Here is a 15,921-nt window from a genome sequence, read left to right as displayed (position 1 = left end):
AAACACTTCGGTAGAAATTCTTCTCCCTTTTCTTGTGTTAGACTCTTGCGCCTTCAAGAAAGTCCAAGTTGTCCATCTCTCAAACAATTTGCTGTGTATTTTTGAATTCTCCATAGATTTCTTTCTTTCCAAATACCTTTAAATTATAAAGTTTTATTTTTGCAGAAAGACTTCTATTAAGCTATGCTGATTTTTTGTCCTGATCAAATAGTGTTAATTTCTACTACCACATTGTATGTGGCTAGGAGTAGTGTAAAAAAGAATGTGGTAGTATTATATGTGCTTTAAACACTGACAAAGATATAAAAAAATGCATATACAAAGTTTTACTTTCCTAATAGGAACACTGGCATTAGCAAATAGCATATTTGAACCAATAGGAAATATTACTTTGTAGTAGCAAACACTTTGTAAATAAAAACTTGTTATTTTTTTAATGGAAATTTTATAGAAGAAGATATTTCTGTATACTCAATTGATCCCATGTTTACTGAAAATGCTGCAAGTGGGAATTGTACATTGCAAAATGGGGGTGGGGAGCAGACAAGTCTGAAGTGAAAACTGTATGCTTTGGAGAAAAACATCCAGTTGTCTGTGAACAGGAACATAAAGCTTAACAGTAGAAGAACTGAATAAAAGAATTTCAAGGCAACAGGACTGGGCTTTTTTTTAAGAAAAACATCGTGGAAAAAAGTTGTTCAAGGTTAATGTTGACAGTACGTGCACTTAATTAAAAAAAAAAAAAAAGAAACCTTCTACTTTACAATTTAATGTCCAAGAAATATTGCATCCTTTGGTGTTTTGAAATAAATAAAAAAATCTAGCAATTACAGCCTCATTGGTTAGTTTACCATTCAGAAAAACTTAATATGTCATTATCCAGGGGAAGATGCTGGACTTCTGAAATTGTTACATTTTGACAAAGTAACTTAACAAAATGTTTAGGAATATTATTGTCCCTATCTCATCAAGACATGCACCCAAACTATACCTAAAAGAAGGCCTCAGAAACAGCTAATCAATTTCAATGTCAAATTGAATGCACATTTCACACAGACTTTTTCATTCTGTTTTCTTAAAAGTGTTAGGTCTTTCTATTTAACAGTCAAGTCTGCGAGGAAGGAATTTACAGCATTCTCCTCAGCATGCTGTATTCCAGTGCTCTGTGTGCTACTCTTGTGTCTCATGCTAAATTCTCTATCTTGTGGACACCCTTCAAACATCTATAGGCCCTGAACATACATCCTTCCAAACCCCTTCCCCATATTTTGTTAGCAAGAATCCAAATGATAAGAATTTAGGAAGCATTAAATACGGTCCCTCATCATCATCTGTGTTGGTTTTCCAACACCACCAAATAAAAAAATGCCAAGTAATTTGACAATGCTCATTTTTCTCCACATGCTACAAAGACCCATGACTCAATATTTTTAATCTCAAACCAGCTGAAAGGATAGGTTAAAAGACAATAGGAAAAGACTTGAAAAACTCTAAATTCATTCTTGCGTAATAAATAGAAACTCTAGCACAGACCCCTTTAATTTAAAATGTGTTGGTGTCATGGTTTAACCCCAGCCAGCAACTAAGCACCACACAGACGCTCACTCACTCCCCTCACCCAGTGGGATGGGGGAGAGAATGGGGGAAAAAAAAAAAAAAAGTAAAACTTGTGGGTTGAGATAATAACAGTTTAATAGTACAGAAAGGAAGAAATAATAATGATAACAATAATAAAATTACAATAAGAGGATAGGAATATACAAAACATGCGATGCACAATGCAACTGCTCACCACTTGCTGACCAATGCCCAGTCAGTTCCCAAGCAGCGACCCCTCCCAGGCCAGCTCCCCCCAGTTTATATACTGGGCATGTGACATCACATGGCATGGAATATCCCTTTGGCTAGTTTGGGTCAGCCGCCCTGGCTGTGTCCCCTCCCAACTTCTTATGCCCCTCCAGTCTTCTTGCTGGCTGGGCATCAGAAGCTGAAAAATCCTTGACTTAGTATAACCATTACTTTGCAACAACTGAAAACATCAGTGTGTTATCAACATCCTTCTCCTACTGAACCCAAAACAGAACACTATACCAGCTGCTAGAAAGAAAATTAACTCTATCTCAGCTGAAACCAAGACAGTTGGCGTTGCTGGGAAGGCATTTTCATGAATAGATTTGGCAGACTCCAGTTAGCCCCAAATAATTAGCTAAAAACTCATCATGTGGTTTTTATGGGCAAGAAACACAACTGAAGAAATGAGAGGATAGTCTTTATCTCAGTAATAAAGATATTGCTTATTAAAAAAAAAAAAAGTCTAAAAATCTGTACCTTCTTTTTTGTCAGTGCTACATTACCAGAAGGATTCTGGAACTTTAAACTAATGGTGAAGCTGGTTGGAATAAATACTCTCCTCTAAAGAATCTAAAAGGACAGGTTTTTGCAGTAAGCTACTTTATTTCTTTGTGCCATGTTTTCACCTGGGGATCTCCCCCTTCAAGAACCCAGCCAACACAGAGATTGAGAAAATGTTAAAGCATAAACCCCCTTTTATTCTTTTTCTTCCAAGAAAGAAGTACTAGGCATGGTTCTGTAAGAATGGAGAAGTCTGCAAATAGCTCTCTGACATTACAAATGCTTTTGGTTAGAAGTTCTTTGACTGTCCAGTAAGATAGCATCATACAAACTATTTTATATTTTTCTTCACATAAATCTGTACATTTTCTAAAAAAAGGAATCAAGCAATGGTAACTGCTGCAGCATTAAGGTGCTCTGTGCTAACAACAGAAACATTGAGACCACAACCAATCTTTTCCTTGGTTAAAAAAATAGTCTTTAAAATTGTATTTTGCTGAATTAGACACATTCTGTTGGAAAGCAAAAAGATCTCAAAACATTCAGGGAAACCAGAAGAAGAAAACCACCAAATTTGTGTAGGTTTATTATTCATTAAGCTTTGTCTCAACCCCAAGTGTAGGATAAGAGATAAATTTGAACAATACTTCATTGTGGAAGTCCACTGTCACGAGTGGTGTCCCTGACTGCGTGTGATTTGTGTAGGTTGCTCCTGAACACGGTTCAGCTTTACTGCAGTGCGCCTGTCCTTCGTCTCCCTGAAGAACAACGTATCTTTGCTGTTGGGGTCCTACTTAATACCGAATTCCTATTCCATTGCTCCTAGATTGTAGGTTATTAAAAAGGCTCAAAAACCTAATGTCACTGGGATTGTCTCCTTGCTGAAACCACTGTTCAAGGGTAACAAAACACAAGAAACTGTTCCTGTATATTTCACAGGATAAACAGTACTTCTCATCTAGCACAATAGTTAAACCAAGCCTGTCATACTGAAAAAAACCACAAGTTGTTGAAGGATTTGTGTTCCCGCCTATCGGTTCTTACAGCTGCCACCCAGACAACCAATCGCAGGCTTGATTTTGCTACATTTCAAGAATCCCTCCCCAGTCATTCATAGAACTCACAGACCCACAAACTGTAACTGAAAACCATTGTCACAGGCATAGCTGAGCAGGAAGTGACACAAAAGCCTCCAACAATGGGATGACATCAAAAGGAAGAAGTACTGGCAAACAGAAGGGTTCATGTTCTTCCAGCATAAGGCCACAAACAGAGTTACAAAATGGCAAAATTATCTGTGCACCATTGTTCTACAATACATGAAACCAATACTCTCCTTTTTGGTTCAAATGACCTGTGCTAACCCAAGTATTCATTATCTTGACATTAAAGCCCAGGTTATGCAGCAATGACAATATACAAATATTACATTTATTTAATCTATCAATCACCATTAACTGAACATCATTTTTCAGATGTTAAATAACAAAAATCCCGTTTAATACCATATTATGTAAAACACAGCAGATTACATTTTTAAACAGCTGCCGGCATAAGTTATTTTTAATAAATAAGCACCACAAGGACGTAAATTTCTTTGCGCATTTAGGAGTTAAAAAACATTTCAAATGAGTAAACCATGTGGACGATGGGAAAACACCCTAGCATTTACCTGTGTACAATTCAAGCCTCCGGCTTTCCAGAAAGAAATCAAACAGCATTCAGAGCTCTCAGTAACTGGACTAGGTTGAGGCATGGACAAGAACAAGTTACTGCAAGGTAAGGAAGGGTGTGAACTCACCACAGATAGCTCACACACTGTAACTGCCCATGTTGCATCCCACAGAAAGCTTTTCTCTGGTAAAGGTAAATTGGTTTGGTTTTTTTAAGGGCGGGGGGGGGGGGGGGGGGGGGGAGCTTCCACAGTTGCCAGCATGTTTTAAGGCCACACCTTAGTTAAGCATCAGAAAAAGAGGTGTTTGCAGGTTCACGTGTTAAGAGACACTTTTTGTGCTTTAAATCTACCGTTGCGGAATGGCAGCTTATGACCACAACAGCCGTATTATTTTCCTTCCCAAAAAAACCTACATTCCTCTCTTTAGGATATATCCCGTATTGCCAAGTTCCTGTATTTGCTTCTATCCGTTTTGTTCCTTTTTCAGTGATACAGAAACACGCTCACCAGCTCAGTCTGCTCTTGAGCAACAAGAGGATGATCGAGCTCTTGCATACCCTGGGGAATGCTGGCTCGCAGGCACCTCTGCCCTCCTCCCAGAGCGAGGGCCAGCACAGCGCACCCTGCAAGCGGAGAACTCTGGGCAGACTTACTACAACAGTAACGAAACACAAAGGCGTAACAGGCTGTTGGCCTAAGGCAGACAGGACAGCCGCACTGTACTCCAAACACATGGCACAATGCAATGCCACCTGCCACCGTCTTAACACCTCCAAACCTCGTTTTGCACTCAGTTCCCAGAAAGCAAGTCGCATTTTAAGTTTTCGCACCTGCGGTATCACCTAGCTACGCTTATTTCGCACGTCTTCCCCACAGCTGCAGCGCACAAGGTCGAATCGCGCCGCACCGCTTGGAACCACCGACAGAACCCCTTCTCCTCGTCTCAGCTCTACCAGATACACGCAGACTGGGACGTGCCCAGCCCCTCCGTGTGACCGGGGTCCCTCGCTCGCCCCCCGAGCACAGCCGTGCCGAGGGAGGCGGCGTTTAGCCCCGTGACCGCCAGGCACTCCGCGCTAACGGTGCGGCTCCGCGGCCGCCGCCCTCCCACCCTTTCTGAGGCGCCGGCCCGTCGAGGGCAGCTGTGGCTTCTCCCCTTCGCCCCCACCCGGGAGCCAGCTCGCCGCCTGCCCGCCCCCTCTGCCGCGGCCGCCGGTACCTGCGCTGCCTCCCTCCTCCGTCCCGCGGTGAGGTGGCGGCGGCGGCGGACCGGTGGGTCGCTCTGGCGAGCCCCTCGCCCCCTCCCCCGACGGTTAACGGCCGCTGCGCGCGCCAGCGCCGCCTTCCAACCGCCCGCGCCGGGGCCGGGGCCGTGAGGTGCGGGGCGGCGAGGGGGGGGCCTGGGGACGGGCAACGGTTCTTTTAATACCCGGGGGTTTACGGTTTTTTGAAGCCCAATTTAATTTCTGTTGGAAGCCAACACAAACGAGGAAGCGGAGGAGGCTACAGTGCGGTTCTCGGCCCGGTGAGGCTGTGCAGGACAACGCACGTGCTGCCGCTGCTGCGCACAATACCGAGTTTTGCAGTAAAAGGAAAAAACAAGTCTCACATGCATGACGCTGCATAGGATTTAAACAGACTCAGAACCAGAAGGCAATCAAAAGCTAAATCAACCTTTTCATACACGTTCTTGATTTTTGTAAGAGTTTGGAATTAGCAAAGCTTGACTAGAAACACCTCTTCAGTTAATGGAACCCCTTAACTTAAATGACCAGTTCACGGCTCCCTGCAATAAAAGACTCCAGTTACCGAGCGACGTGTTACACGTCTGGAAGATGAGGTGACACGCGTGTCTTTGGCTGGGGGAGTCCAGCTGGTACTGAACCCCTCCCGTTACTGCCTGCCAAGGGGCTCGCCAGCTGCGCCAAAGCACTGCGCCGTCAGGCAGCGTGGCCTGGTCGCCATCGTCCACGATCAAAACACGCCCCATCACAAGCCTCCCCTAGGATTATTTTAGGACTTTTGTAGGAAATTCCAGAGTTTGAAGCATGCTGTAGGTCAGCGGTATTCAGCTGACAGAAGTGGAGAGTCTGTTTTTATTAAAAAATAATTAAGAAAACGTGGCCAAACCCCAACAGTTTCTGATAGATGCTTTAGCCTATTCTTTCAAAGCCTTCCACAGCAGTGCCTGGGACCTCTCCAACTTAGTCCTTGCACGGACTCCCTGACTGGATTTAGGAAATTCAGGGGGCCGCTCCCATAGAAAGGGGCCTCTCAACAGTGAGGAAGAAAGCTTGTTACTTCAAAATTCTGAACATGCAATCAGAGTAATACAGAATAATCGTGACAGGCAGAATACATTCATATGAAGTGTGTAAAATCTATATGGTATTAACTGGGGAAAGAAAATGAGAGTCAACTAAACACTTAGATCTAATGGGTGGCAAACCTCTGAAGGGGAAAAACCTTAACTGTTTTAAATGCACTGGAGAGTTAAAAAATAAAAACAGCTCTGGAGAATCTGCAGACAAAAACTTCAAGATGGAAAAAGATCCAGTGCTTGCAAAACACCCTTTTTAAGGACACCTCTTTTTTTTCTTTTCAATTATCATCATCTTAACACTAAGATAACGTTTTCACATTACCATCACAAAGTAATTGTTATTAATAGCAAATTAACCAAATTGTAGAAGAAGCTGGAGATGTAAATTAATAACAGCTGTTGGCCATTTGCAGTCAGGCTAGCCATTCTGATGTAAGCCCAGGATTTTTATTGTTGTTATTATTACTTTCAAACCTTCTTTCTCACCTTTGATATTTTCTCATCATCTCATTAGCATGACTAAAGCCAAGTTGGAAACATTCTAGGCTTACAAACTTCATTCATGTTCTGCCAAGCTCCCACCTACAGTTTTCTGACATCAGGCAATATTAAATTAAGATCGAATCTGATAGGTCTATTCTGTCTAGGGTCCATCACCAAATGACTCAGTCAACTGTATCAGAGCATTTATCAGATCAGTATTTGTTGGCCCTCAAGCAGCAAATGAGGGGCAGAAGCTTTTGCACTGGCAGAGACCTGATCAGGTTTGTACATTAACTGAGGACCCTTCCAGCCCATGTAACTGAATGATTGTGTGTGTTCCTGAGATGATTGGTATCGAGTCATCTATTTATCTATAGGAAATGCCTGATTGGCATGATAACAAATGGGTATATCACCAGAGACACAACAATTCCAGGAAATAAAAGCAGTACTGGTTGCCAAAGATTTTTCATAAATAACTGCAGAGTCCAAAGAATTCTTGCCAGACTCAAGACAGGTCTCATTAATTAATTTTGTAGAGGAGTACCCCTATTTCAAACCTTTGGAAAAATGCATCCATCAAGTGGTATATTTTATGACTAGTAAACCATTCACAGTTAAAAGATAATTGCAGCCAAATACACCCTGCTCTGATTGCTAGTGGATATAATCCCTCAAACTGGGAGGTTTTTTTTCTTGTTTCTATTTAAGTAGTTAAACTTGTGTTAGAAAAAGACTATATGAAAATACCAGTAGCAAGAAAGAAAAAAAAATACAGAAGACTGCCCTTACCAATGGTCAGACTCTTAAAAGATACAAAACCTGAAGGTAAGTGGCCCATGCGCTGTTCTCGATGCTGCCCGGTATAGTGAAGAAGTACAAGGGCACAGAAACAGAGTGGGCCAACAGACATTGCTAACCACGTGAGTCTGGTTTCACGGGTATGGGATGCCCACACACCAGAAAAAGAATGCACACTGGTGAGCTTTTGAAGGTGATACTACGCATTTCCAGAATTATTTGTTTCCTTCTCCATTTACACGTTTTTGTAACTCTATAAAGAAGGTAAATACTACATAAATTGGATACTTAGGCATGTATTCCCCCTCTGTGCTGAAGCTATGAAACAGTGCTTCAGAAGAGGGAAAATGCAAGCACTGTACTCTGCTCAGTGCTCCACAGGGCACATTAGTGTTAAACCGAACAGCAATGGCTGCTCCAGTGTGCAGAAACTGCAAAGACTTTTGCACTTACATCCACAAACTCCCATTGGTCATTACTAATCACCAGCAACTGTTCAGTCAGTGGAAGAGCTATTACTTAACTTTATATGATTTTCACTGTGCTATGTATGTTTGTTCTTAAGAGGAGCTGGGTAAGCAGGAAAATACAGAATACATCTTTTGCGATCCAGAATGAGTTAAGCAGCCTTGTGCCTGAGCTCCCTGCAGACAAGAACAATATGAAACCTCTGACAAGCCAGGCAGGCAACTCTGGCTCAGCAGATAGCAGGAACATGAACTCAAGAGGAAAAGACATTTCAGGATTCCAACAGCCATTCATGTCCTACGGAGATTTCAGAGAGATTTCTTGTCATGTTTTAAGTCATGGCTGCATTTCTGTTTGTCAAAGTGCATTTGCTAGTTGCACTGCTGAGTTTTTGTATGAAAGTCAGCCTACAGCAGTTTCCAGTAATGGCATCTTATGCAATTTCTGACCTACTTTAAATGCATTGGGGCACTTGGAAACATGAGATCCACTGCAGCAGCTTTCTGCCTGACTGTGTTACACTGCAGCAGGAAGCAAATCTATAGACAGCTACATTGATCCACTAAAAATACAAGTGATAAACAGACCTTAATTTTCAAGGTATTTGTCAAACCATTAGGAGCATCCAGATCAATCATCATACCTATTATTTTCAGCTAGAGACTGTACACATTACTTCAAAAACATTAAAAAATGGTCAAAAATCAGTAAGCTGTTACATATACACTGACTGACCTGTGTGCTCTTTCGCAACCTTTCTAGGCTGCGGTTTCCTGAAGAACACCTCAAATCAGGACTTGTGTGTATTATGATAAAATTCTACAGGGTTAACAACACATAGATCTTTTCTTTTGCTGCACCAGATGGCTATGTTGGAGACAAAAGCTGTCTTCTAGACATCCTCCTGAACTCTAGCAATAAACAGGTCTTTGAGGAACTAAAGGTCTTATCTAAGAAGATCCCCGATATTCTTCTATTATCTATTCCACTACCAAATGTAAACAGCTGGGTAGCTAAACACAACTACTAAAGGGAAGATAGCAAATAGAAGTATTCCCACTATTAATCAGAACTAATCTTTGAACAGGAGGGGAAATAGCAAGAAAAAATTGGGATGACTATCCATCTTCCTTCTCCCACATGAGAAAATAGGACTCTGATATAGTGATTTTAAAAGTTACAAGACATATTCCACAGTGTGTACATTTCAGATTTGCAACCCACTTAAGGTGTCTCACCAGAGTTATTTGAGTGGGCCTGCAGACACTTGTCAAGGCAAACTATGTTCAAGTTTGAGATCTACAGAGCACTTTTTTTTTTTTTTTTCAGAACAATCTTGGAAAGTTTTGGGTCTGTTTGGTTTGGTTTTTTGTTTTGTGGGATTTTTTTTGTCCTCCCCTGGTTCTGTTATTAAGACATCAGGAAAGTTTTAAGCATGACTGAATCAAACACAATACACACCATCATCTGATTTGTATAGCACTACGTGTGTATTCTGTGTCAGTGCTCAGAACAACTCCCTATTCTGACCTAGTGGTTTTATTACCTCCTGTATCTTCTTTGGTCATTCTATACTCTGCATTAATGGAATAATGCACTCTCATCTTAAAAATCTATAGAGACTTAGATATGATTTTGACATTAAAATCTCATGTACTTGATTCTGTACAATCTTGATAACTCATTACTAATTTAACCCTATATATGTATATATGTATATTTAACCCTTTTCCCATGCAGACAAAATAATTAAGCCTAAACAACATCCCGTATTATTCACCGACAGCCATTTTACCTTGTTTAATAGTTACCACTCTTGCCCTGCCATTCCAGTATAATTTGTACCTTACTACTACAGTGCCCCTAATGATCTTTCTTTTGCTATTTTTCTGAAATGCCCTGGCTTTAAGTGAGGATATTACTACTACAGGTAAACCCTTAAAAACTACAAGCATTTTCGTATACTCTTTATTTGGGGTCAGTTACTTCTCTGTCACATTAAAGGGGGTTTTACGTAATGAAGGGTGTTCTTCACTGTGTTCTAGTTTTGTATCCTTTAAGTAAGTAATAAAATTAAGAGGCCTTTCAGACTTCACCTGTAGATAATGCATCACCTTGAACCTCAGTGCAAACCCTTCTATGCCTATCAGTTTCACTCTCATCTTCCATTTGAAAATTGTTTAAGTGATAGAAGTCTAGATCTGTTCTCTTCTAGCTGGAATTTACACTGGGAAATTATATTACTTTTGTCTTGTAAATTGTCCCCAGTTTTCCTAAATTTAATCTCTTTTTTCTATATAATTTTCTAAACTATGTGGTACATTACACGAAAAGGCTACTAAAGGGGCTAATATTTGATCATATAGCTCTCAAAAAACCCTACCCTAACCCCCCCCCACCAGAACATCAGATTATACTTTACCTCTTTAACTTTTCTCCTATCCATAATGCTGTTGGTTTGCATATAATTCACTTCAGACCTTCCGAACAATCTCTTAACAGCTTCAAAAAGCTTCCTCATACCCAACAAGAAAGTTACTATACAATCCACAGAAGCATTACAAACCTTCCCTGTTCCGTGCCTGACAACCCCCCAGTTCCCAATCAGTCCACATTACATCTTCGTTTTCTTAACAGCTATTGTCTTACCCTTGGGAGAAAAGTCTCCTCAAACCACAAGCATATAGACCTATCAATCTAGACTGAGGGAAGTACCTATAGGAACATTTCCCCTCTTTCACATCCTCCTGCCACACAACTTCCTTTCTCTTCCATAGCACAAGGGTTACAAGCGTGCAAATGAGACTGCACTACAATGAACCTGCAAGTCTTGTCAACATGAGTGCACACTCCTCCAGCTCAAGCTGTATAGCTGGCCTCAGGAGATAGTACCTGCTCTCTGCATGCATGTGTATCCATGCACAATCCACTGAAAAGACATATATATAAAACATCAAGTGAAGTAACTAAGATGCTCCCAACCACCCAGAGCAATTAATCTGAATTCACCTTTACTTTTCCAGAGGTAAATTTATTTTCTGGCTTTCTCACAAAGTCAAGCAGCAGATTCTGATTCACTTTCTTTAGCAGCTAAACTGCTCTGTACTTTATTGGCTCACTATGCTTGGGCTTTAGTCACTTGAAATGCTGAGAGTGGGGGAACAGGGGAGAAGTCTCAGAAAGCTGTGAACTTTATACCTGCAGCTATAGTTGGCCTTAAGTGAATAGCTCAATGAATTATTGAGTGGTTTACTTAGGGATTTAGTAGGGCAACAAGAGAACAAAATAATGAGCTGCTGCTATACCTGCCTCCTCAAAAGAAGGCAGAGCCACTCATGCAATTTAAGAGGAGATTAAGATTTGTAACCTTATCTGTGGATTTGTTTTAAAGTAACATTCAAATCAATCAGGCTGAAATTTACTACCACTTGTAAGTGGCATTTAAATTAAGCAATTTCTAAACCATAGACAAATTTAGAGAGGAACTTACAGAATTACAGATGCTGTGTTAATTCTATGCTAACCTGTCCCTAAACTTAAAAGGCAAAAGAAGCAAAGTCACGAGTTAACCAAAAACCGTTCCTTACACTAAAACTCACCTAAGCTCTGATGCATTATGCTTTTTCTCATTCACAAGAACACTTAGAATGTTCAGACAACTTGGTACTAAGTAATAGCCATTAAAATATTTAATAAAGTGTTAAGTAAGTGCATCTGTCCCATTTGTAATTAGGAGTGAAGTAGCAGTTTCTGAAGTTAGAATCTACAGCCACAGCAGGTTTAAGAGAGACCTTGTTAGGGACAATAAACCCTGGAGGAGTTATCACTGTAGGGGCTCTCTCAAGTCAGAAAAATATGAATAGCATTAATATGCTCACAAGCCATATAATATTTGGGTACTGGAAGGACATGTTTTTATTCCATACAACTGTAGAGCAAATTCAAAAGATTATCATCCTCTCTAACACATAATATACACAACTAAGTATACTTTCTAAAATAAGATATGGGACTACATTTTTTGTTTCAAATACATTGATACCTATCAGCCTTTTTAAGGAATTGTTGCCAAATCCAGATTAAACTCTGAGCAATTCCCTTCAGTTAATGCAAAATCAAAATGAGGCACTGCTTCCACAGCTACATGCAATACTCACTGTTCAGAGTTGCACCACATAAAAAGACTTAAGTACATGCTAGTGAACATAACTCTGAAATTTCCTTTACTGGCTTCTTTAGGTGCTTGCCTGAGATTTAAAGAGACAAAAAAATTCTTACTTTTAGTCATGAATTATTATAGCTATTTGATCCAAACAAACTACGCAGTGACATGCAAGCTTCTGATAATCCTCATGTCACACTGATTTTGTTAAGAACCACAGTCACCAAATTAACAGACTTCAAACTGCAATAACCTGAATTTTCAGCTTAGCTTTATTGATTTTCTTCCTTCACATTTAGACAGGAAGAAAAATTGTAGAAAGAATCCTACAGAAGAACTCACTCTGATCTTTTGTATTAAAATGCTTCTTCTAACAAGACAATGACAGTTACTGTATGTATTTTAACTGAAGGGCAACTAAGACTACTGTGAAATCAAGCTTCTGTGATGGAATCTTTGCCTACAGCAACACTGACTTCATAGTCAGGTAACTTCTAAGGTAAAAGAGGAGTCACATTTTTCACATGTACCCCAACACCTGTAACAAAACAAGCATCAGGACAAAGATTCATTATGTGAAAAAGATGAGGCTAGAAGTGACTTCAACTATTTATGCCCCCAGCATAGCCAATACAAGTAAAGCTTCCAATACAGAAGGGATATTCTTCAAAAGTAAACTGAAAGGAAACACCACATGTATTCTTTATTCTTGCCTAAAAAAAAAAAAAAGAAAAAAAGAAAAACCGAACCAGAAAAACAACTCAGTATTGATGTAGAGGGTAGACTGAACTAAATAATTATATTCCCCCATTATACAGCACGGGTAGAAAGCACAACGGCCTCAGACCATTTCTTAAGTTTGCAACAGCTTGTAGCAAAGGGAGACCAGAGTTGTGCCTGTTGTAGGTGAAGTTTCTTCTACCCTCAACGGGTGGAGCTAGATCTGACCTATGACAAAACTGAACAGCTGTTTCTGAACACATTTATGCCTTGAATATTCTATTAATACAATGCCAAAAAAATCATCTGTCTAAATGAGAGATTTTTTCATAGCAGATGATATTAACAGAATGATTTCTTCCATAAGAGAAAAAGTACTGGGTTTCAGGTATACTGACTACAAACATTAACATAAAATCATTAAAATTCTTCAGTAATTTGACAGTAAATTTAGCATGAATGCTAACATGTTTTAACAAACTGCCTAACTAGTAATAAGATGAATATTTCACTAGCAGGAAGTTAAAGCTCTGAATAATTGCAAAAAGATAAACTTAAGATTCTGAGGTTTAGAAATCCATACTCAGAGCTGCCCACGTACTCTTAGTATCTAAATCTAGTATTTTTCAGTTAAGCCTTAAATTACACAATTAAGACATTTTCCTCCATCACAGGAGACCCATCTCATTTTGTAAGAACAAAGTGTACTCTCTGAATGTTTAAGTATGCAAAACTTCATGTTCAGCTTCAAGCTCTATTTGACTTGTATCATCCAGAAGTTATGATGAATAAGGTTCAACAGAGAGGTAGAAAAAAATCCTGAAACGGAAAATGCAGGTTCAGTGCCTGGTTCCCAAGAACATTTCATTTAAAAAATTGTAGGAAATCAGTCAGCAGGGCTTGGTGCAGAGAAATGTATTTTTTCTTTCCAAATCTCCTACTGAGAGGCAGGGTGCAGGAGATTAAAAAAAAAAAAAAACCACAAACAAAAAACACCCCCACCACTCCTCCCCCCTGCGATTATTGTCTTTGTCTCTATATTGATTCACAACTCCTTTAGTCTACAACTCTTCCTTCTACTCTTCATTTGCATCCAGATTTTTTCGTTTTCTGTCTACTGCTTGGGAACTACTAAACAAGACGTTTCAGTACAAAAGGAAAGGGTATCTTTATTTTCATTACTAGTGTCCTAGAAGCAGCAGTATCCCCAGCAGGAAGTAATGGCAGGTCAGTGCTAAATGTCATCTGTCCTCAAAGGATCATCTTATCCACTACATGACCAATGTAAATAAAACTTGCAGCTAATTTTCTCTCTTAACAATATTCTCTTCAGCTTCCCCTTTAATCTTGCGTGTGTGTGTTCATGTGTGGAGTGGCAGGGGGACTGGGCGTGGGGCATGGCAAAGAGAAGTACCACCTCAAATGAATTGGACATAAGTAGGTTTTCACAGTGGTATGAAACAGCACCTGCAACAACTGGCAATTTCACAATGTTTAAAAATCCTTGTTCCAGACTCAAAGGCACAAGTAAGTATTTACCAGTATAGAAGTTAAACATTTCAGCTTTCTGGTAACAAGGTAGTAAATTTCAATCTTTAATCATGATTTAAAATTAAGTCCAAGGAACCTTTACTGTAAATTTCACATGAAGAAAACCAGTAATTTTATCATGTCCTAATAATCAATACACCTGTTGATAAATAACTGCTAGATCATTTACTTAGTCTTAAGGCACAGAAGTAAAAAGAAGGAAATAGTTCAGTTTAAATAGTTTAACACTAGACTCATTACCTACGTACATTTTACATGATAATTTTGATAGCTGAACACTTTCAAAAGTTTTTTCTTTCTCTCCCTCCCCCCCAAATGATAATCCTTATGTGATTAAATTAAAAAAAAAAACCAACAAAAAAACAATAAACCAAAAAAACACTTCTACAAAATCTAGGGAGAACAGAAGTTTATTGAGTTCTACCTGTCTGAAAAGTGCTGAAGAGTTGCCATTTCATGCTTTGTCTATATAGATAAGTCGAAAGAGAAATTGTTGCAAAAATCAGCTCATTTGAAAACTGAGTGTTTCTCCAGAACATCTTGCCATTCCTAAGTGAACACAAATGTGAAAATTTCTTTACATGAAGCTAGTCCTTTTCATTTTCAGATGCAACATCTACACTTTAAGTTCCCTCACAACTACTAAAATACTTTCAGGCAGTATTAATATACAGAGAAGCAATTAGTCATATCTTCAAGAACCCAGGTATCCCAGCTCTAAAAGTGCATGATTTAAAACACTGGTAATGGAATATTTTGAAAGAACATTCTTATTCAGTATTAATGCATGCTATTATTACAGAAGTACCCATTGCATATTGTAGGAACAAAAATTTTTCTTTTGTAGACAACAAAAATCATGCTGAATGGTATCAGATCAGTATAAATCTATTTTTAATGAGGTTCAAGACACTGTTCAAGTCCCATTAAGAGCAGCTTCCTCCAACTGTGCACCAGTGTAAGCTTGCACAGGTGTTAAAGTTTTGCACTAATGTGGCTTAGACTGGCCTCAAACATCTTCAAAGCAGGGCATTAAGACTGGATCTTGAATTTTAGTAACCATTCATTTAACTTATTTAAATAAAATATTAAAAACCACTGTAAGAATTAGGCATAAAAGCATGTTAAGTAACAAATTTAGGCCTAACTAGCAGAACATACAGGTATTTACATAAATGCTAATTTTGCTATGGTCTTTAATATTGAGAAGACATCAGAATGTGGACCATGTGCTCAAAAAAACCCAGACCAAAACAAACAAAAACCCTGGTGAAGAGTAATAATAAACCCCATGTCAGCACAACTGCAGAAGTTATAACCCAATATAATGGGTCAACTTGGTTCAATGTGACAACCAGCCACAAATAAACCAGTCCATTTGTAATC

This window comes from Accipiter gentilis, chromosome 6 (genome assembly GCF_929443795.1).
Source record: "Accipiter gentilis chromosome 6, bAccGen1.1, whole genome shotgun sequence".
NCBI classification, from domain to species: domain Eukaryota; kingdom Metazoa; phylum Chordata; class Aves; order Accipitriformes; family Accipitridae; genus Astur; species Astur gentilis.
This window is presented reverse-complemented; position numbering follows the sequence as displayed.